This window comes from Mesocricetus auratus, unplaced genomic scaffold, assembly GCF_017639785.1.
Source record: "Mesocricetus auratus isolate SY011 unplaced genomic scaffold, BCM_Maur_2.0 Super-Scaffold_100013, whole genome shotgun sequence".
NCBI classification, from domain to species: Eukaryota; Metazoa; Chordata; class Mammalia; order Rodentia; family Cricetidae; genus Mesocricetus; species Mesocricetus auratus.
The window spans coordinates 22216141-22237469 of record NW_024429196.1 but is presented as its reverse complement, the minus strand read 5'-3'; the positions used below and the strand labels follow the sequence as shown (position 1 = coordinate 22237469).

General features: G+C 40.7%; 1 protein-coding gene and 1 long non-coding RNA gene across 5 annotated transcripts in view; one reads left to right on the top strand and one right to left on the bottom strand.

Annotated features, from left to right (window-relative positions):
• Positions 1-21329, bottom strand: part of Frmd4a (FERM domain containing 4A) — a 574646-nt gene that overhangs the window by 332866 nt on the left and 220451 nt on the right. The window lies entirely within an intron of this gene.
• LOC110342949 overlaps positions 1-21329 on the top strand; it is a 53039-nt gene that overhangs the window by 27137 nt on the left and 4573 nt on the right. For 2 of the 3 annotated variants that reach the window (XR_005880742.1, XR_005880744.1), the window contains exons 2-3: positions 1776-1892; positions 2039-2257. This is a non-coding gene — a long non-coding RNA (uncharacterized LOC110342949). Of the gene's footprint in view, positions 1-1775; positions 1893-2038; positions 2258-5953; positions 6515-21329 lie in introns of those variants that run through there. The other variant, XR_005880743.1, reaches the window with a different exon arrangement.

The window sequence follows — 21329 nt, the reverse complement described above, 5'->3', positions numbered from 1 at the left end:
AAGAACATACAAAAGAGGTTCCACATGCAAACCCCACTACAACAAGTTCATGCTTATCTGGCACCTGTGAATGTGATCTTATTTTGATATGGAGTCTATGCAAATATAATCAAGTTCAGGTTATTGTGGGTTAGACTAGGCATTAACCTGAATGTGAAGGATATCCTAATAGTAAAAGGCTAATTTGATACCCAGAGAGCACAACAGGTGAGGTCTAAGGCAGAGGTTTGAGTGATCTGTCTGTGAGCCAGGGAATAATGAGGTTTGCTAGCAGCCAGCAGAACCAAGAGGAGAAGCACTGGGGAGAGTTTTCTCCTTGCTCCTTCATAGCAGTCCTGCCCCATCTATACCTTGATTTCCTTCTGTCCTTTAGAATTTTGAGGGAATGCATCTCTATCATTTTAAGCCATTGATACCTTGTTAAGGCAGGTTTAAGGAGGCTATCTAGCTACCAATATAATTTTCATAAATTCTTTCTAGTCATGATTCTTCCCTGCTCAGAAACACTCTGTGTCTCCATTGTCTAGATCAAGTTGATGCCTTTCCCAGTCAGCTATATTCTCTGCTCTTCTTGCTGTTGTAACTTCATGAGAATTTCGCTAGTGCTCAACAGAAAACACCTGCTTGGCTATCCTCCAGCAAACTCTGTCCCTTCCCTCCCTCTCACCCAACATTTGAAGTTTGCTGCAATCTTTCCCTCTGAACTCTTTCCAATGAGAATGTCCTATTTTTTCAAGGTGGCCAAATGTCACTGTATTTGAAGATTCTTTTGCTGGGCCAGGGATGGATGGATGGTATGCTTTGAAGATTACATGTACCCCTACAAGTTCATGGTTTGAATACTTGGCTCTTAGCTTGTGGTATGAGTTTGAAAGTTGTGGATCCTTTAGAAGCTGAGATTTGATCAGAAGAACTGGGTCATTGCATGTAGGAAGTCAAAGGTTACAGCTTGCCCTTGGTTCTAGACTATTTATCTCATTGTTGGTTCATTCTGTATGAACAGTTGCTGCCTCAGAGTCCCATTACTACGATGGAGCCACTTTCTCTACCTTTCCTTTATATCCATGATGGAATGAAATCCCTTTGAAACCATGAGTCAAAATGAAACCTTCTATTTGTATTTTTGTCACAGTGTTAAGAAAAGCTACCTCTCTGTTGGCACCCCATTAACAAATGGATTTATTCCATTGTATTCACAAGTTCTTTTTTAAAAGATTATTTTTAATTCCTGTCTATGTATGTGTGTGACTGTGTGTGTGTTTATATATGTGTGTGTATGTGCACATGGATGTGGGTGCCCATGGAAGTCATTAGAGGACAACAAATCCCCTGAAGCTGGAGTTATAGGCAGCTGTGAACTACTGCTTGGTAAGGGTTATGGACACCAAACCTGGGTCCTTCAAAGAGCATCAAGATCTATTAACTGCTGAGCCTTCTCTCCAGTCTCAAATCCACAAACTCTTACATTCTTTAACATTATTGAATAAATTGTTACTAAAAGTATATTTTATTGTTTGTTCTCAGTTTGCTTTTGAGGTATGGGAATTAAACCCAAGGCTTTGGATTTGCTGGACACTCTATCTTGGATCTATTTCCCAGCCTATGAATGTATTAAAATAAGAAGTATTTACCTCAAATACATAAAAAATACAGTCACCATTATGCTAAAGTGAATAATGATAAGGATTGTGATACTTGCTCTGTGTGACTCAGAGACAAAAATTTGTTAATGAAATACAAGCAGCCATAATTTTCTCTTCCATTTTATGCCGCAGGAATGCTTTATACTACATGAAGGCACAGACCATAATGAAAACTGTTCTGTGATATTTGAAGTCATTTATATATCAGCTGAGACCAAAGGACAAATTTGACAATATTTTAAAGAAAATGTAAGTCAAAATTATTTTTGTATATTTGTGGTGTGTGTGTGTGTGTGTGTGTGTGTGTGTGTGTGATAAGTATTTTGGACATACAAGTGACTGATGCACTCCATCTACCAGTACATAGCTCATACATAGCTCTTCTCTTATCCCAGTGGTGAAGAGGATTTTCACTGTTAGACACACCACAGGATCAGCCTTTTGGAGATTGCTGGAGTGTTGGCTAATTGTGTCTGTGGGAAGTGAAAGGTTCCAGCCTTGAACATTGCAGACTGCACTAGAAATGGTCTTGAATACAACATTCCATCTTCCCAGCACAAAGTGACAGGTTGTCTTGGATTGTTGACTTATACCTTCTGGAGCTCAGGCCAGAGGTGAGTAAGTTTATGCTGCTTTTGCAAACAATTAGAAGGGAAAGAGAAGTCTTAAAGGTGTGCTCACACCATCTACCACTTGGACTTCAACACCACCATCTGATTGCTTTAGGAGCAGCTCTTTGTAAACAGGGCTTAATCATGTTTACAAGGATTTGGCTCATTTAAGGGGAGTGGCAATCCTCTGTGATATATCATCACATGTATATGCATTGGCTCTAGGTAGAAGAACCAGGAATTCATTAGCTTACGAATAAGTGTGATGATTTTAGTAAGTATGGCCCCTATAGACTCATGTGTCTGAATTCTTGACTCACAGTGAGTAGCACTATTAGGGGGCATGGCTTTGTTGGAGTAGACGTGACCTAGTCGGAGGAAGTGTTTCACTGTGAGGATGGGCTTTGAGGTTTCATATGCTCAAGCTACACCCACTGTAGCACACAGTCTACTGCTTCCTGCAGATCAAGATGTAGAACTCTCAGTTCCTTCTCTAGCACCATGTCTGCCTGTACACTGCGATGCTTCTCATCATAATGATAATGTATAAGAGTTGCCAGTGGTCATAGTGCCTCTTCACAGCAATAGAAACCCTAACTAAGACAACAGGATTCAGGCTTCCCAAAAAGACATCATCAACAACCAAAAATAAAACAAAACAAAATGAGAGAAAACAAAGGAATAAGGTAAAAATATAAGAAGCACAAATGTTTAAGGCATTTGTTACCTAGCCAAGCATCTTGTCACTTAATATATAACATATAGGAGCTTTGTTTTGTTACATGTTAGATTAAAAAGAGACGGTCTTTCTGAAGCTCTTTTTTCAAATTAAAGAAGTTGAAAGATGATAAACAGAGCAATTAGAACAATCAAAATGATGCATGTGTAGTGAGGATTTGGGAGTGAGGGCTTTTTGCCAGCAGAGGTGACTGAGGGGTGGTGAGGTGCAGGGTTTCACATAGCTGGTGTCTTCCCAACAGGAAGGCAGGAAGTTTGAGCAATGAGCTGGCAAGCAACCAAGAAGTTTAGAGACCAAAGGTGGGCTCCAACCTAAAACTGGAATTCCCCCCTCCCAGGAGAGTTATTGATGCTTTTCACAGGGGGTAGGGGGATGAACTGTCCTTCAGTGACTAATAATTTAGAGTATTTTGAAGGAAATCTTTCCTTCCTTCCTAATTTCCTTTGTGGCTGTTGGAGTCTATCTATCTTTTTTTTCTCAGTTGAGCTAAACTATAGAAATATTTTACTAAAATTTGGGGAATTCCTGCTTTTTATTCACTGACTAACTTTTCACTGTTAAGTATTTACTGAATTCCAATGATGTGGAGGCAAAGAATGAGGTTTTGGAGCCTTGAGTTGACTTGTTCATGTACTAATTCTAGCCACACAATTTTAGGTGGTGCTGTAAATTCTCTAGGTCTCAACTTTTTCACTTGTAAATGGGGCTAATGACATTTGTCTAATAGGGTTGTTTAGAATAAAATTGATAACACACAAATCACTTAAAACATTGTCTGACAAAACGCAAAGTCACTTTAAGCAATGACTGTTGCCACTTAGTGAACCACTCACTGTTGAGTGATGAGATCTACTGTTCCCAGAGAGCTATGTAGGAGTTAACAGTCTTAACTTATGAGGCCAGCCCTATATATTACTGTCACTTTACAGATGGTAAACCTGAGGCTTAGAGAAATAAAGGGTTTCTGTGGTTAATATAAAGACTATTAAAAGCGATGAAAGAGTAACTAATAGCATAAGAAAATCTTGTGATGTAATATGAAATAAATATAGTCACCTGTCCTTTCACTATGTGGCTATGTTGAAAACTTCATGGTTAGGAGAGAACATTGTGATCATGGCACCATCTCCTTAGACAAATCTAGGCATTGAACCTACTACATACTGAGATTATATGATGGGATAAGCCTATGGCTCTTGGCTGCAAGTCTGTATAGTACATTGCTGTACTGAATAAGAAAGGTAACTATAACACATTGCTAGGGATGCAGCTAAACATATCAAGGGCTGGGATGTAGCTCAGTTGGTGGGATGCTTGCCTATCATGTGAAGTCCTTTGTTTGATTCCAGCACTGAATAAATTATGTGTTGTGGTGCACATCTATAATTCCAGGACCCTTGAGGTAGAAGCGGAGGATCAAAAGTTCAAGGTCATCCTTTGCTATTAATCAAGTCTGAGGTCAGCTTACACTACATTGGATTCTGTCTCAAAACCCAAATGATATCTAAACACAGAAAAGGTACAATAAAAATAAGATGTTTATAGTATTGTTTAACAGTGTATAACACATGCTAAATATGAATCAAAGGACACTTCAGCCTCAATCTCGAAAATGCTGGGATTACAACTATGCATAACCACACCAGGTCAGTATATACTTGAAATACACATTGTTTTAGGAAGGAATCTCCCAGCACCGTTAGGATCTGATGAGACTTCCATGGCCTACATGGTACCGTTGGAACACTCAAGTCCACATGCTTGTTTCTGGATTTTGCTCCAGGCTATTGGTATAGAGCTTCTAGACACTTTGTGATTTCCTCTCAGTCATATGCTGATAAGATTGCCTCCTAAGAGTCAAAGAGGGAGCCAGGTATCATCAGGATGGGGACTGGTCTCTAGAAAGACCAGATCATTAGAGAGTCAGGGAGAGGACAGGCTACCAGGTTCATTACTATGACCAGTGGTTTAATCAAACATATTTAATGTAAGCTTCACCTAAGCTCTACAGAACAGAGTTCTCTGAACTTCAGGGCTGGCAAACCTTTTTTAAAACCCCAGGAGTGGGGTGGGGCAGGGTGGGGCATACCACCCAGAGAAGCCATGGATGTTCTTGTGCTTTTTCTCTGTGTGCCTTGTGCTTCTCCTCCACTGGAATATTTCTTTATAACTCACTGATAAACACAGTCAGTGTCCTTCTGGAGTCTCTGGCCCATGCTAGCCAATCACCGAAACAGCTGTGGATGTAAGAACCATTGCCATAAAGCCAGAGCATCTTCCTAAGGATCTGTGGGTACGTTTTCTTGAAGGGTTCCTGTAGAGAATGTGGAGCCAGGACAAACGCTTCCCTGCAGTTTGTCCTTGCTGTTTTCTCTCAGGCTAGTAACAGCTACGAGGGAAGGAGGTCAGAGAGTGGTGTGTATTTGCACAGCACCGTATTAGCTGAGAGACAAAGCCACTGATCCATAATGGTGGAACACGGCTGATTAGCTGTGCCAAAGGGAGGTCACATCCCAGCGAGCAATTTCTTCTGCCTGAGTCAGATCCTTTCAAACATGCGATCACCAGAGCAGAGATGGGCTGAAAGTGCCTTGTACAGCCACAGCTGTGTCAGTCATATGGCTTGGTTATCAGCAGAGCCCTGTCCTGCTAATTTTCCCTAACCAGACGTTAGAATTCTCCTCTTTTTAATGTCAATAGATATTTCCTTAAAATAGCTCCCATAATCCTTTGCTTTACTATCTTCCAATTTAGGCAAATCCCTCTACTATCCCTATTTTCCTGGAGGGCTTGCTTTTAGATATATTGAAACCCCTGTGGTCTAAGAGTCGCCTGTCAGGCAGGAGACACTTGTTTTGAATGCCAGGTTTGTTACAGCATCAAAAATCTCTGCAGTAAAACATCCAGGTCCTCGAGCCCTGACTGTGTCTATTCTTTTCTGTGGCTTTGCTCCTCTGTAGCTGGCAACCCTGGAGAGACTGTCTCTCCAAACATTGTTCTACCTCAATTCCGGATTCAGGAAGATTTTCCTTCCTGTAATTTTCTTCTAAGAATGGACACAGCTACTCCAGTTTCTTAAAGTATCAAGCTGAAACATTTATTAAACCCTTAATGAAGATTCGGTCTTCACGCAAAGGTAAACAAAGCTTTCTCTTTAAGTAGAGATCTAGTACGGAGTGTGTTACAGATCCTGCATCAGACTTGGTCCTGACAGTGTTTACACTAGAAAGGAGCAGGGTGCGCATCCCTCTGCAAGCTCAGATGTGAAGGCAGAGGAGAATTTCAGGGGCCCTCTCTATCACTTCCTGTCCTACTCCTTTGAAACGGGCTCTCACTGAGACTGGAACGATCCTCTTGGGCCCCCACTGTAGTGGTTACACTTGTATAGCCACGCCTGGTGTTTTACATGGGTGCTGAGATCTGAACTCACACACTAATGCTTGTACCACAAGCTCCCTCACCCACAGAGCCATTTCTCCAAGCCCAATTCTTCCTCTTTAAAAGTTATTTCCCTGAGCCGGGTGGTGGTGGCGCACGCCTTTTATCCCAGCACTCGGGAGGCAGAGGCAGGCGGATCTCTGTGAGTTCGAGGCCGGGCTGGACCGATAGCCTCCAAAACAATACAGAGAAACCCTGTCTCGTAAAAACCAAAAAAAAAAAAAAAAAAAAAAAAAAAGGTTATTTTCCTGAGGTATTTGTTACAGCCAAGAGAAACTAAATAACTTACCTGATTACATTTAAAGACATTTGCCTTTTTTAGCCTTACTTAAATACCAAACTCTAAAGTACTAATTCATTTCCACTCTGCCCAAACCCAAAGCTCAGGGAACCCAGGGGACCTCCTGGTCATGTGGTGTGGTTCATTCACACCTAAGCAGACCTTTTAAAGGCATCAGTAAGCTCTTTTCTGGTTCTCCATGTCTTCAAGTGGAAAAAAGAAAAAAGAAAAGCAATCTTGATAGACTCTTTGCTCTCCACACATTACAAAACTAAAAGATTCTGAATGGAGAGCTGGGTTAGACAGCAAACTGCCCGCCACACAAACATCAGGACTGAGTTTGGATCCCTAGTACCCACTTAAAAAACCAAACACAGCAGTGCAGGGCTGTATGCTTGTTCTGAGGAAGATGGGTACCAGCAGATCCCTGGATTGTGTTGGCCAGTCAGTATAGCTGGATCATTGAGCTCCAGGTTCAGTGAGAGACCCTGTCTCAAAAACTAAGGTGGAGAGTGATCAAGGAAGATACTTGGCATTTGCCACATGAGCATACACCTGCATAAAGATCCACAGCCCTCCCTCCCTCTTTCCCTCCCTCCCTCCCTTCTCTCTCTGTCTCTCTCTGTCTCTCTCTGTCTCTCTCTCTCTCTCTCTCTCACACACACACACACATACACACACACACACACTCTAAAGGAATACATTTAAAAAAGATATTGCTGATGGAATATTTTAAGAACTGTGTTGCAGGCATCTCCCCAAGTAGCAAGTTCATTTTTATGGTTCTATTTGGCACTACTGTCTGGTGGACTATACTTTTCACTAAACCTTGATGCCTTAGTCAGGAAATTGACATGTTCTGCATCTACCTTGGCTTGTCATAGCTAAGAATCAGCAGACGATAGAAATTGCAAGCTGTCTTCAGTCAGGCTCAGGAAAAGGGGACTCAGAGAGCTTTGCAATTAAGGTATTTGCTTCTGGGTCAGAAGTTATGGAATGCATGTTATTATGATAAATTCCGATTTGCGTCTTGGTTGTGGCAACATAAACAGAGAACAGACAGCTACCTGACTTTTCAAATGCTAGCAAATACACAGACACTCTAAATTAAATGTGAGCGACAGACAAAGCCTTTTATTTCCCTTTCCTCAGCGCATCTCAATATTGTCACTCCTCAGTTTCTTTACCCTAGAGAGCTGTATTTATGAGAATATGTCATGTTGACAAATAAAATAATAATAAGCACCATGCTCTATAGCTAGTTGTAATAATTCAAGAATTTCAAAGCAAAGGTGGCAGGACTCTAGAAAGACAAATGTCAATAAGTAGAGAGACCTGAGAGATGGCTCTGTGGGTAAGGAGCTTACTGCCAAGCCTATCTGAGTATCACTCCAGGACTCCTGAAAGTTGACCTCTGACCTCCCCATAGGCATGCACGCTAATGAAATATAATAAAAATGTTAAAGTCAATGTGTAGTGTGGCCATTGAAGGCAAAGCCCTCCCCCCTTCATTCCTGTGGACTTTTTATACAGTTTCACACTTGACTCTCACATGAGATTTCAATTTCTTTTGGAATAAAATTCAATTTTATTGAATAAACCAATAGATTTGATTTTAGTTAATCAATCAATTGATTTCACCCAGAAATAAAAAAATCTAGCTTTGATCAGGGATATAATGAATATTTACACATAATCAAACCCTCTATGCACTCTTACTTGGCCCTTGTGTGGAACCTGGCCTAAACCATTTTCTGGTTTCTCCCTTGGTTAGAACTTATGATGGGTGATTAGGAAAGTCCAGGATGGTTAGAAAGAAGTAGTAGCACAAAGCTAGGAAGGAATTCTTCTCATCAAACATAATAACTCCTTGAGGGCTGTTTTCCCACGATTGTTACTCTCCCAAGTCCATATGCACGACCAACTGAGTGGATTTGTGTTATTTCTACCTGAATTCAACTTACACAACATTCACTGGTTTAGGATTCATTTGAAATTTGAGCTTACCCATCCTTTACTTTTTGAAGGACAAACTACCCCTTGTCATCTAGTTTATGAGTACACTTTTCATTTCAAAATCTTCATTTCTTATTATAGACTCTTTTCTAAACCTATTCGTGAGGTACATGACCTAGGTCAATAAATTATTGGTAAAAACTGAGAGTCCAAGGCATTAATAAAAGGTATTTTAAAAGAAAGTCTACATTTGTTTACTTAGTACATGTCCAAAATAGGTAAATATATAAAGGTAGGAAGTAAAAACTCATGGGTGAGGGCCCAGAGTGGGGAAGGATATCAGTCAGGGATGGAGAAGTGGGGAATGACTATCAACGGATGTTGAAAGTCTTCTGTAATGAAAGTGATGGCTGCACAACTCTGAACACATAACAAGAGTGGGTTTCAACTCTTTAAACAAGTGAATTATACATGTGAATTGCATCTCAATACTGTTTTTGATTTTTTGAGACAAGGTTTTTTTGTTTAACAGCAGTGACTGTCCTGGAACTCACTCTGTAGACCACGTCTCAAACTCAGAAGAGATCTGCCTGCCTCTGTCTCCTGAGTGCTGTGATCAAAGGTGGGTGCCTCCACAGCCAGGCACTAATAATGTTTTTTATAAAGTGTGTCCTTTACAAAAATATCTGCTATTTGTGTCTGAACTTTGCATTTTGTATAATATGGTAAAAACTAGAGAAGGAAATTAGGTTCTCATGCTCCTCTTCTTCCAGAATCATATTTGGAAGGGGATGGGTAGACATCCTACATGTCTCATGACCTGCTACCCCATAAATGAAATAGTGCAGAGGCCACAGGTATAATGTCTTGGAAAGTATCTGGTATAGACTAAACTGTCCTCCTAAAATTCATATTTTGAAATTCTAATCCCTCAGGGAGGGTACATTTGGAGACAGGACTTCTAAGAAAATAGTGAAAGTTAAACAAAATTAGAAGAATAGGACTCTGATCTAAAGGGATGAGTGTCCTGCACTAGCTAGTTTTGGGTCAAGTTGATACATTCTAGCTAGATTAGAGTCATTCAAGAAGAAGGAACCTCAATTAAGAAAAATTCTTCAACCAGATTTGCCTGTGAGCAAGACTGTGGTGCATTTTCTTAATTAGTGACTGTCTGCTTCAGTTCCTGCTTTCAGGTCCCTTTCCCTGCTTGAGTGCCCACAGTGACTTCCTTTGATGATAGACTGTGATATGGAAATACAAGCGAAACACCACCCCTCTAGTTGTTTTTGATCATGGTGTTTCATTGCAGAAACAGAGACCCTAACTCAGACATGCTCTATAGAAGGGGAAATGATTGGATGTTCTTTTCTCTTTCTCCTTTCCCATGTAGCAAGGCCATGTTAGCACAAAGCAAGCCACTAACCATCTTTAAGCTAAAAAGAGAAACTTAAGCAGGAGTCATGTAATGGAGTACCTTGACTTTAGACTCCCCAGTCTCTAGAACCATACCGAACAAATTTCAGTTAATTAAGTCACTCAGTCTACGGTAGTTTGTCATGGTATCACAAGCACGCCAACGCCATTGCTCTGACTATTCAGCTGAGTAGTTCACCAATGGGAAGTTTCCAAGAACTCATCTTTATTATCCATCCTCCACCACATCCTTTAGTTTAACCAGGTAATTGTCTGGAATCAAATGATGTTATATCTTGGATAACAAAAAATGGCAAATATATTTATTTATATTTATTTTATGCAGTATAGCTCTATGAAGTAGGTGCTATCATTGCTGACTCTATTTTGTAGATGAAGAGACAGAAGAATGGTAGGTTATATAGAAACTTGACATTACTCATTAGTAGATGTAGACAGAAGGACTCCAACCCCTTGGGATTGGTTCCAGAATCTGTGTCTTTAACCCATGTAATAACCTTCCTCCAGGATTAAACATTAGCGGACACCAGTGACACTATTCCTTCGGGGTTAGACTCTGAGCATTTTGCATGAATTAACTTACTTACTTAGCACACAGCACTCCATGAAGTAGGTATTTCTTCTAGACTATTATTATGCTCTAATTTGGCATAGTGAAAAATTAATTCCCCACAAGGCTGAGCTCCAAAAACATGGAGCCAGTGACTATGGATTGAGCCCTGTGATCCTTTGTGGCAAAATAAATCTTTCCTTTAAATTATTTCTGTTAAGTATTTCGTCATAGCTATGCAAGAGCAACTAATAAGTGCATCTAAGCAGATGTCATTTGATACTATTAGGATGCTTTTAGAGGCCATCTTCAGAATCTCTAATGTCAAACAATGATGAAATGATCATCTCACATAACTGCAGTCCAGAGTCAGGGCTCAGCTATGGTTGACCTGGGGCATGACTGACTGAGTTTATCATCAAAGACTCAGTCCACTCCTTTTCTCCACAATGGCCTCCTCATTGTAGGCTGTATCTTCAGGTTAATGGTAAGAAGCCTGAAGAAGCTAGTGGCTGATATACTCCAGACACTGCACAGAGAGAGGAGAGGCTTGCTTTCTGTTTCTATGACAGCATTTTTCACGGTAACACTAGCAGAGAGGATGTTTTATGCTTAGAAAGGGGAGATGTATTTTTGCAGTCAATGAATATTTCCATTCCACAAAATAAATCTATTCTTTTCATTCTTGATATTAACAGCACGTTGGTCCTAGTTGTCTCCTGGGTGTTACATTGAGCATGTTGTGCTTCAGTGACTCCTAAACATTGACAAGAATCAATTTCTTGTACTTAAAAACAGAATCAAGAGCCAGTAGTTGTGGCTTCAGCCTATAATCTCAGCACTGGTAAGGCCCTGTCAGAAGGATTGTGGGTTCAAGGTGAGCCTGAACTAAAAATCAAGTTCCTGTTTCAAACAGCCCTGACTCACATCATCAAGAAAAGGAGAAGGTTTTCCATGGCATTTATATTTATTGGGTCATTGGTCTCTCAATGATGATATTGCATTGATCTTGTTATCTTTGGATATTCCACAGATATCTAAATCAAAGTTCAGAGAGTATAAGGGGAATATCCCAAATTTAAGAGTTCTAAGTAGTGACAATGCTAATGTTCTTTCTACTGCACCCCAAAAGACAGCAAATGCTGGTGAGGATGTTTGGAAAGCTAAACCCTGACTCACCATTAGTGGGACTGCAAAGTAGTTGAACCACTATGGGAGATCAAGATAGAGATCTCTAAAAACTAAACACACAACCACAAAATGACATAGCTGTACTGCTCCTGGATGTTACCCACAGACCTCTATGTTTTTTACCACAGATACACCTGAACAGCCTTGCTAACTGCTGCACTATAGTCAAGGAATGTCCATCAACAGATGAATGGATAGGACACATGCTACACATACACAATGGCATTTTGTTTAGTCATCAAGGAAAAAATGAGATAGTAACATTTGTAGGAAAATGGATGAAACTAGAAATCATCTTAAGCAAAATATCTCAGATCTAAAAACATACTGTTATGGGGGTTGTCCTTCTATATGCTGTGAATATGTTTTTCTTATTGGTTGATGAATAAAGCTGTTTCAGCCAATGGACAGGCAGGATTTAGCTAGGTGGAATTTCCAAATAGGGATAGAGAAAGGTAGTAGGTGGAAAAAAGGAGAGGTCATGTAGCTGCTAAGGAAGCAAGAGACTTGGGCATCACCAGTAAGCCAAGACCATGTGGAGATACACAGATTAATAGTTATGGGTTAATAATTAAGAGAGAGCTAGCCCATAAGAAGCCTAAGCCATCGGCCAAACAGTTTATAATTAACATAAGCCTCTGTGTGTTTATTTAGGACAAAACAGCTGTAAGACCTGACAGGACAGAAACTTCTGTCCACAATGCCATATGCTTCTTTCATATGTGGATTGTATATTTTTGAGGAGGGGGTGCCATGGAACCGGAAAGAGAACCAGATGTCTTTAGGGAGAGTTGGGAGGAGGGTAAAAGCATGTAACACAATATATGTAATCTGAGTAATGAAGAAGAGTTGGCAGGGGGAAGGGGCAGGGGTGGGCAGAGCTTGGAAGAAGGGAAATGGGGAAAGAGAAACAATAAAATAAAAAGTATGCGTGAGGAGCTTGTGGTGAAGTCAGTTATTTTGTTTACCTCTAAGAGGAAAAAATAATAATAAAACAGTGACGACTAAAGCAAAACTATGATGTTCTATACTTGAATCACAGGAACCCCATTTAAAGACACTCCATGTAGTTCCGTGGAAAGCCAGCAGGGTTCAGTTGAACACAGGGCACAGGGTTCTCTCTTCACCATCTGTATATTACCCAATCACACAAGGCTAGTCTGGGATCACTGTTTTACACTGCACCATCCTATATGTGGATTTCACAGACTTCCATCTGGCATGTGTTCTCCCGGCTTTGTATTATAACCTCTTAGGATTATCTATCTCCCTCAGTGAAGAAGACAGACACCACAGCCCAAATATGAGAATGGAGTCTCCGGTTACGTCTCTGCCATTAAAATCCTGCCTGAGGAGAGCGAAGCACACTAAAAACTAAGACTCTGAAATAGAAGTTTTACAGCTTCCATGAGACTTTTGAGCCCAGCTGAGCGGTTTAAAAGCTTAAGAGCAGCATTGTATCAGCCAAGGGATTTGCAAAACCAAGTCAGGTTCTTCCTGCTACTCAACTCAATGCCAAGCATAGTGATTTTGCAATCAAAAGCTCACAAGCAATTTTGCCAGGAAGCTCTCACTGACGGAATTCCACTTTGCTTCCTCTAAGGTGGCTGGGAGCTGCAGTACAACAGAGGCTGAGTGTGTTGCCCTTGTAAAATATGACTCACAGGCATTTACAGATGAGATATTGAGCCCCTAAAAATAGGCTGTTTTTATATTGGCATCTTCCCTAACTACAGCCATGCTGAAGGAATGTGTGTTCCCAGATGCACTTTCCCTCCCATGGAGCTGTTTAGAATGATTTGTTATGGCCACTTCCTGTAGTATTGGAAATATTTCTCCTGTAAAACTGTGTCATGTGAGCGCTACCTCAAATCCCTCCACCTTACACTGCTGTAGCCACCTGAACAGGTTTTGGGAAACATTAAAAGCTTATTCTAGTAAAATCACAAGTATAATCTTTTTACATGAGTCTTAAAGGCACTTTATCGACAGTGACTGGTGAACTTCGGGACTCGGGGACTTGGGCTCATTTTGGACACCATGGAAATAGTTCATTCATTGAATTGACAGGAGAGGAGAGTTGAGAATGCAAAACTGTACTGGTAGGGACTACTATATTGCTTTTAAGCATTTTCATTCATTTGCAGGAGAGGGAATGCTACTTTTTCACCCAGTGGGCTCCTGGTGCTGTGTTTTCCTACACCTGTCACTGTGTTTTATTTTCCAAGTAGCAAGAGTTCTAGATGGAATGTAGCTGCTCTTCCTCCAGCTGTGGGACTTTGAGGGCAATGACCTCAGCCTAGGCTCTTGAAATTTTCTACTGAGATTCCCAAGACAGAGAAGGTGGTAGGAATCCACTTGAGTTCTTCAACTAAACCGGCAAGAATGACAGTCCTAGAGAAATGTTTGCAATCAAATGCTAAATAAGGGCTGGGGAAATGGCTTCCTCAGTAAAATGCTTGTGGAATAAGCATGAGGACCTGTATTGGATTCTCAGAACACACCTTTTCATTTTTAAATGCTCTTATTGTGGTATGTACTTGTAATCTCAGCCCTAGAATAGTGGAGACATGTGGATTCCTGGGGTTTGCTGGCCATCCAGTGAAGCCAAACTGTCAAGTGTTGAGCTGATCAAGACAGAGGGGTACCTGAGAAACAACACTCAAGATTGATCACACTTGCATGTGCACTGCACACACACACATGCATTCCACCACAAATATGTAAGTGCATACCCACATTTATAAAGCTACATAAACAATGGCCTAACCATGCTTAACTTTATGAAACAAAGAAGCAGTAAGTGATGAAGGAAGACAGGAATGGTCTTTGTTCCTCTGGGTGTCTCTGTTATGATATGACACAAGATATGAATAAATGAGCAGAGGAAGTCATACTACTTTTTATGCATATAATGCCTTAGAGGTGACCATGTCCTAGCCCCCACTTCTCCTTGCTGCCTTGCTGACATCACCAGAAGAGTGTGTGTGTATGTGTGTGTGTGTGTGTGTGTGTGTGTGTGTTGGGTAGAGAACAATGGTAGCCCAATGGCTTCTGGCAGCTCTGTCTTTTGCATGTGGACTGTAACAGCAAGAGTTGGAAGCAACATATTATGAAGAATGCTCTCAGAAGACCTTATCTGAATCAGTTGCATGGCTCTGGGTATCTGAGGAAGAGGAGATTCATCTTAGCAGGGAGGAACTGCTCTAGGATTTGGTGGGAAGCTATGTGCTTCAGCCTGCTTTTCCTAACAGTTGGTTAGGGTGGCAGGCAACTGTGGGCTCCTGGGATGAGAGGATGTGCACCAAATAATTTCAGGACCCTAAGACCAAGGATCTAGCTGAGGGAGGCTCAATAGGATATCAATATTTGGTGGAGAAACAGGCAGATGATTTCAGCAAGACTCACTGTGCACCAGGAAAATTTTCTTCCACTCCAAATAGCCTCTCTGTCACAGTTTTTTTTTCACATGTCATCCTGCCATTCAATGTTTATTTTAATCAAACCAATAGTGTGCTTTTTAGGGTCATCTTTTAGAGTATCAACATGCCAAAGAATAGGGAGGCTGATATGTATTCATGCCTTAGCAGGTGTTTTGTTTCTGTATGAATCAGAACTTTTTTGGTTTGATTTCCAGTGATAAGCAGAGTCTGGGTCTACTGTTAGGAGACAGGGATATGTGCCAGTTCTCTGATGGTTTTCCGAATGATTATACCACTTATCTAAGGGGAATGTGTCAAAGAACGACTCAGTTATGAACATGAAATGACAATATGGGAGTAGGGGGAATGGCTTAGTGGTTAAGGGCATACATTATTCTTACAGAGGATGTGAGTTGGGTTCCAAGCACCCATGTGAGGTGGCTCACAAACCCAGTAATCCCGGCTCCAGAGAGATGCAACACCTCTTGCACTATCTGGCACTTGTGCACATACCGCCCACATAAACACACATAGACACACAACTGAGAACAATAAAATACATGTTTTTAAAGAAAGATTACACATACCAGACCACTAACATTTATCTGTTTCCCTATTGATTGTCCACTTTCTCATACAAGTGGTGTGTAGAAAACAATATTGCAATTCAGTGAAGCTTTAATTATTTAGTGCCTAGTAAATGCTACCAGTTTCCCTATATTGTCCCTTACACTTGCATTTTAGCCGAGCCATGGACTGTGCTAAGTAACCACGTGCATAGAGCTTAGCCTTTGGGAATCTGATAAAGTTTTGGAGGACTGAGATGAATCTATATCAGCCTTTCTCATAGGAATTGGTTAAATTGTACAGCCATAAAATTTTTTACATTTACATTTTACATTTACATTTTACATTGTTTATACACATATTAGCTCAAACTTCTCAGGCATATAGTATCATGAACTGCTATGTATAGCATTGTGCTTATTCCCATGTTAGGGGATTAATTTTATTAGGGTTAATAGGTTTTGTCCTCACCCCAGGCTAAGTAGTAGGAGGGGAGGAAATTGTCTCATTTAGTCAGTCCTGTCTATTCAAAACATCTTAAATGATTTGTGGGTGTATTGTCCTCAATGTCAAAGTGCATTGCTATTGTTCTTTCTCTCTAGAGGCTCTGGGTCTCCAGGGCCTCCACCCTAACCCCACTCCTTCCCCTGCCTGCTTTATAGACAGAGAGAGTAGTATTAGTGATTTGTGTTTCTGGGAAAGTATCATCTGGCCACTATGTGATATGCTCAGGGCGTTAAGTACTCAGACTAAGTGATGGACTTAGGTCCTACCAATTGCAATATGAATTCTACCATTCATTCATGTAGAGAGGGGCTATAAGCTCTGCATCGATTGTAGACAGCTACAATAACTCAATGGCACGGTCTACTGAATTCATTGGTCATTCTCTAGTAACAGAGCCAGGTCTGCCACAAAGGTGCTGATCTTAGCCAGGGGCACCCTGAATCTTCACAGAAGTTTGGATCTTCATTTCTGTTTCTTTGGAAGAGGTTTTCAGGTTACATCAGGGCCCAGGAAAAGACTGTGCTTGCTAGCTCCAGGCACAGTGTTCCCCATACAATGCTCCTCCCATGGAGGAGTTTTACATTAGTCCCCAACAGCATGTGAAAAGAAGAGTTTTACACAAGGTTAAAGTAACCCTCTAAAGGTTATATTAAGATACATATAATTTTAATTGTGTGTGTTCAAATTTATGAACATAGGATGGCAGTAATATCAGTGACATCCTCCCCACCCCAGATCATTCCCTTATAAAATTAAAAACCAGTTTCAAAAAACTCCCCCCAAAATTCCATGCTGGTGAATCATCAGTAGTTATTCTCTGAGAAAAACTTACACTGATATCACTGATGTACCAAGGCAGATGTTATGGTTTGGATCCAGAAAGTCTCTCAAATGCTAAAGGCTTGGTCCTTAGTTCAGTTATGTTTATAAGTGGGACTCTTAAGAAGTGAGTGGATCATGAGGCCTGGGATCTTACCAACAGATCGACCAATTGATTGATTCTTAATTTGATGGTCTATTGTGAGGTAATAGAAACTCAGCAGGTGAGACCTAGTTGAAGGGGGTGTGTATTTTGTCCTTTGTCCTTTCCTTGCCCTATTTCTTTGCCTTTTGCCTTTTGTGAGGTAAGCTGCTTTACTCTACTGCATATTTCCTTCCATGGTGTCCTGTCTCACTGCAGGTCCAGAAGCAGCAGACAGAGAGTACCATGGCTGAGACCTCAGAAACCATGAGCCAAAATAAGTCTTTTCTCCATAAAATTGGCACTCTCTGTTACCTTCTCACAGCAAAAGACTGTATCTGGTAGTTTTTCACGCTATTACTGCAGACACCTCACACTATGGCAAGAGCCCATGTCCTTGTATATTAGCATCCTCATGTTTGTGACATGCCATTCTGCTACACACATGGCCATTTGCCAACAAAGACTTAAGAGCTCAGTCTCTCAAAGGTCAGTCACACGCAAACTCAAGGGTGATACACTCTGTACTGAATTTATGTGATTTAAAGGGATAGAAGGGTATAAGGAAATATGAGCGACAGGGAGATGAGAAAAAGGGACAGGAGATTATCAACCCAAACTAAATATGTCTGAAAACCCACAAGGAAACCTGCAACTTGTAAGCTAATTTTAAAAAACTATACTAGAAACCATGCCTGGTACAGTAAACCTGTTCAAGAACTCTGTGACTGTGAAAGTCATGGGTGTTAGGGGAGAACACATTGTAATTCTTTGCTAAATGGGCACAGCATTCAACTGTCTTCTAAATATTTATCTTCATAACCAAAGATTAGTGAACTTTAAAAAGTCCTAATCAGGGAAGTCTTTTTTATGCTGTGGATGAGGTTGCTACAGAGATTTATAACTGGTCAGAGTGCAAAGAATGAGTGATGGATGAGTGCACAGTCCTAAATGAACTCCACTATCATAGCCTCTTCCTCCAAGACTAGGGAACATTGCAGAAGAGGGGTGGAAAGACTGTAAAAACCAAGGAGCATTGCTACCAAACAGGGAGTTCTATCAATGACTGATAGAGCCCCTGAGGAGCAAATGGCAGTTGCTGACTTCTCAGAGAGAGTGAGTTTGCTTCAGGGGTGTGAACCCTGGAAGGCCACCTGTACTCTATGTCTAAGCGCACATGCGAAGCACCAATACACCAAGAGGACTCAGTGGCAATTTTATTTTTTTAAAAAGAACCTGAAGTTGGGAGGGGGACTTGGTGAGGATTCTGGGAAGAATTGTAGGGGAAGAATGCTGAATATAATCAAACTACATTGTACACATGTATAAAATACTCAATAAATAAAAACATGTTTTACAAAGATAGAGACTACTTGAAAGAGAATACTGCCTTATGTATAGAAAATGGAAGATAAAATAACCAATACAATTTCAAATTAAAGACATAAAAATTTAAACAAAACAAAACAAGAACATGGTTCACTTTAACAAGAGTCCCTGTGTAAACGCTCCTTCTCCACAGAACATAGGAAAAAAATCTTAGCATAAGATGAATTATTCTAACTGGGAATAATTGCACAGAACATTAATTCTAGCACTTGGGAAGCAGAGACAGGCAGGTCTCTGATTTTGAGGCCATCCTGATCTACACAGTGAGTTTCAGGACAGCTAGGGCTATGCATAAAAATCTTGTCTTGAATCAAAACAAAAAGATGTATTCTAAAAGAATATGAAAATGGAAACATTTTTCCTCATACGTTCCAATACGATATGGTAATTTTCGCCATGTGAAAGCACTTCATAGGAAAAATTGAATGTGGAAGGAAGATTTACTTTGGACTGAAAAATGTTTTTAAATTAGGAAATGGAGAGATAGGAATGGGAAGGAAAAAGCCATAAATATCAAATAAATTCTTGCCCTTGAACTTGATTACTTGGAGGTGGCAAAATGGGACTTGGGTACACTTGGTGGCTTAAGATTTGGTGATAATAGATCAGAGAGGACACACCTAAGTGCAAAATGCTTTACTGTAACATGATAAATGAAATGACCTAGGGACTGATATTGGGGTTCAATTTTCAAGCTAAATATCAGAATAGCAAAGCTGCTGGTCACTAGCTTCTTACTTCTATCTCAGGTGGAATGGGCTGATCCTGTCTCCACAAACTCTCACTAAGCCTCAGACTGTAACCTCTCCTCAGCATGGCTGGAGAATGAATGTTTCCATCTTCAGTGTGACTGGAGAATGAATGCCTCCTACTGAATACTGAAGATCCAGCTTCTATCTTTTATCTCCCTCTAGTGCTTGGATTAAAAGCATGTGATCATGATATGTTACCTATTTAGACTGATTCAATCTCATGTATCCCTGGGTAGCCTTGAACTCAGAGAGATGGGTCTACTTCTTATTCCTGAGTCCTAAGATTAAAGGTGTGTACCACCACCTCCTAGCTTTAGGCTGCTAGAATTAAAGATGTGTGCCTGGCTTCCATGGCTTCTGGCTGACTTTGCTTTCGGAATCCTCAGGCAAGCTTTAATAAACCATAAATAATATATCACTATACTTTACTTCATTGGTAACTTCTCCAAATTAAGTATGGAACACATGAGAACAAGATTTGGTGAGAAAAATGGGCAATATGTGTGATAAGTGGCTGCCTGGATGAAGGGGGATCTGGTGCCTGGGATCAGAAGGGCAATGAAAGAATAGCATGCTAGGAAAGAGTACTGCAAAGCTACTCACCTAATTCCATGAACCAAGGACAATGACCAACTTTTACTAAGTCATCAATAAATGTTGATGTTGGTACCTGAAACCCCACTCAGTAGACGTTGGTTTATGTGAACAACTCCATTAAATCTCTTGGGAAAATTCAGTCAATCAGCCATTCATTCTTTATGATGAGTGTATAACAAGGCGGCTTTCTTCTGGATAGCCAATAGACATTAGCTGAACAATGAGAGGTTGACAGCCAAGTCAGTTAGAGACATGAGGCAATTTAGGGTCACAGGGCTGAGTTTCAGGCACAAGGCGCTGGGGGTGGGGTTCTCAGGAACTCAGAAGTTTGTAACTTTTATGATGACATCCACAAAATGCCAAGTGGAGGGGAGCTCGAATAAAATCAACCAAAACAGCACCTGTGGTTACGCAATGAGGGCACAATGTAGTATTCACGGATCTTTCACCCTTATGGTTTCTGAGCTTTTTAATTTGGAAGATTAGAAATCTAGACTATTGTAAGATGAACATTTCCTGTTGGGATCAGCTTGTCTTCTCCAGTTTCTTGCCTTCTGAGACTCCGAGCTTTCAGGCCTGTGGTCTAGAACTGGGATGCAACCCTAACTCTCACTAAGATGCCAAATAGGCGTTCAGCAGCAGGGGTAGCAGCACCCAGGCCATCCCTACAAAGGACCATTTATCAGTTATTTTGGGAAAGGGATTTTTTTAAGAAAAGAGGAAACTAAAGCAATAAGCTTTTTGTTTGCACTCATTCCCCACTGAGATCGTGAATCTGTATGGCTCGGTCCGTCACATATTTAGTTTTCAAGGCAAATGAGGTGATATGGAGACACATGGTTCATGTGAGTAATAAAATATACTCTGGAAAGTAGCTTTCACTTCCCCCAACCCCCAGTGAGGCACCTCAGTCAGGAAGTTTGTTTCTTCAATGAGAGCCTTAGTAAAATATAGCAAGGGCTGCAGATTTCTAGAAAAATGCACACATATGTTTACAATATATGTGAAGGAAAAGAAAGCCAAAGAAAGGAGATAAAAGAAACAGTAATTACATGGAACTGAAAAAATTAAAACCAACAAGAACAATACTTGCTCTATGAGGGTATTCTGCAAACCGCATCCTTCCCAGCTGCCCAAGCAACCCAGGATGCTCCCACTTCTTGGCTCAGATGTTGGTGCCAAGCAATGGCTTTTACTCACATACTCCTTCCTGGAGCTTTTGCTGATGGCTACACTTTCTGAAGCCCCTTTAGCTGAGAAAGGACCTGGGGAGTGAGGATTCTCTTGAGGCT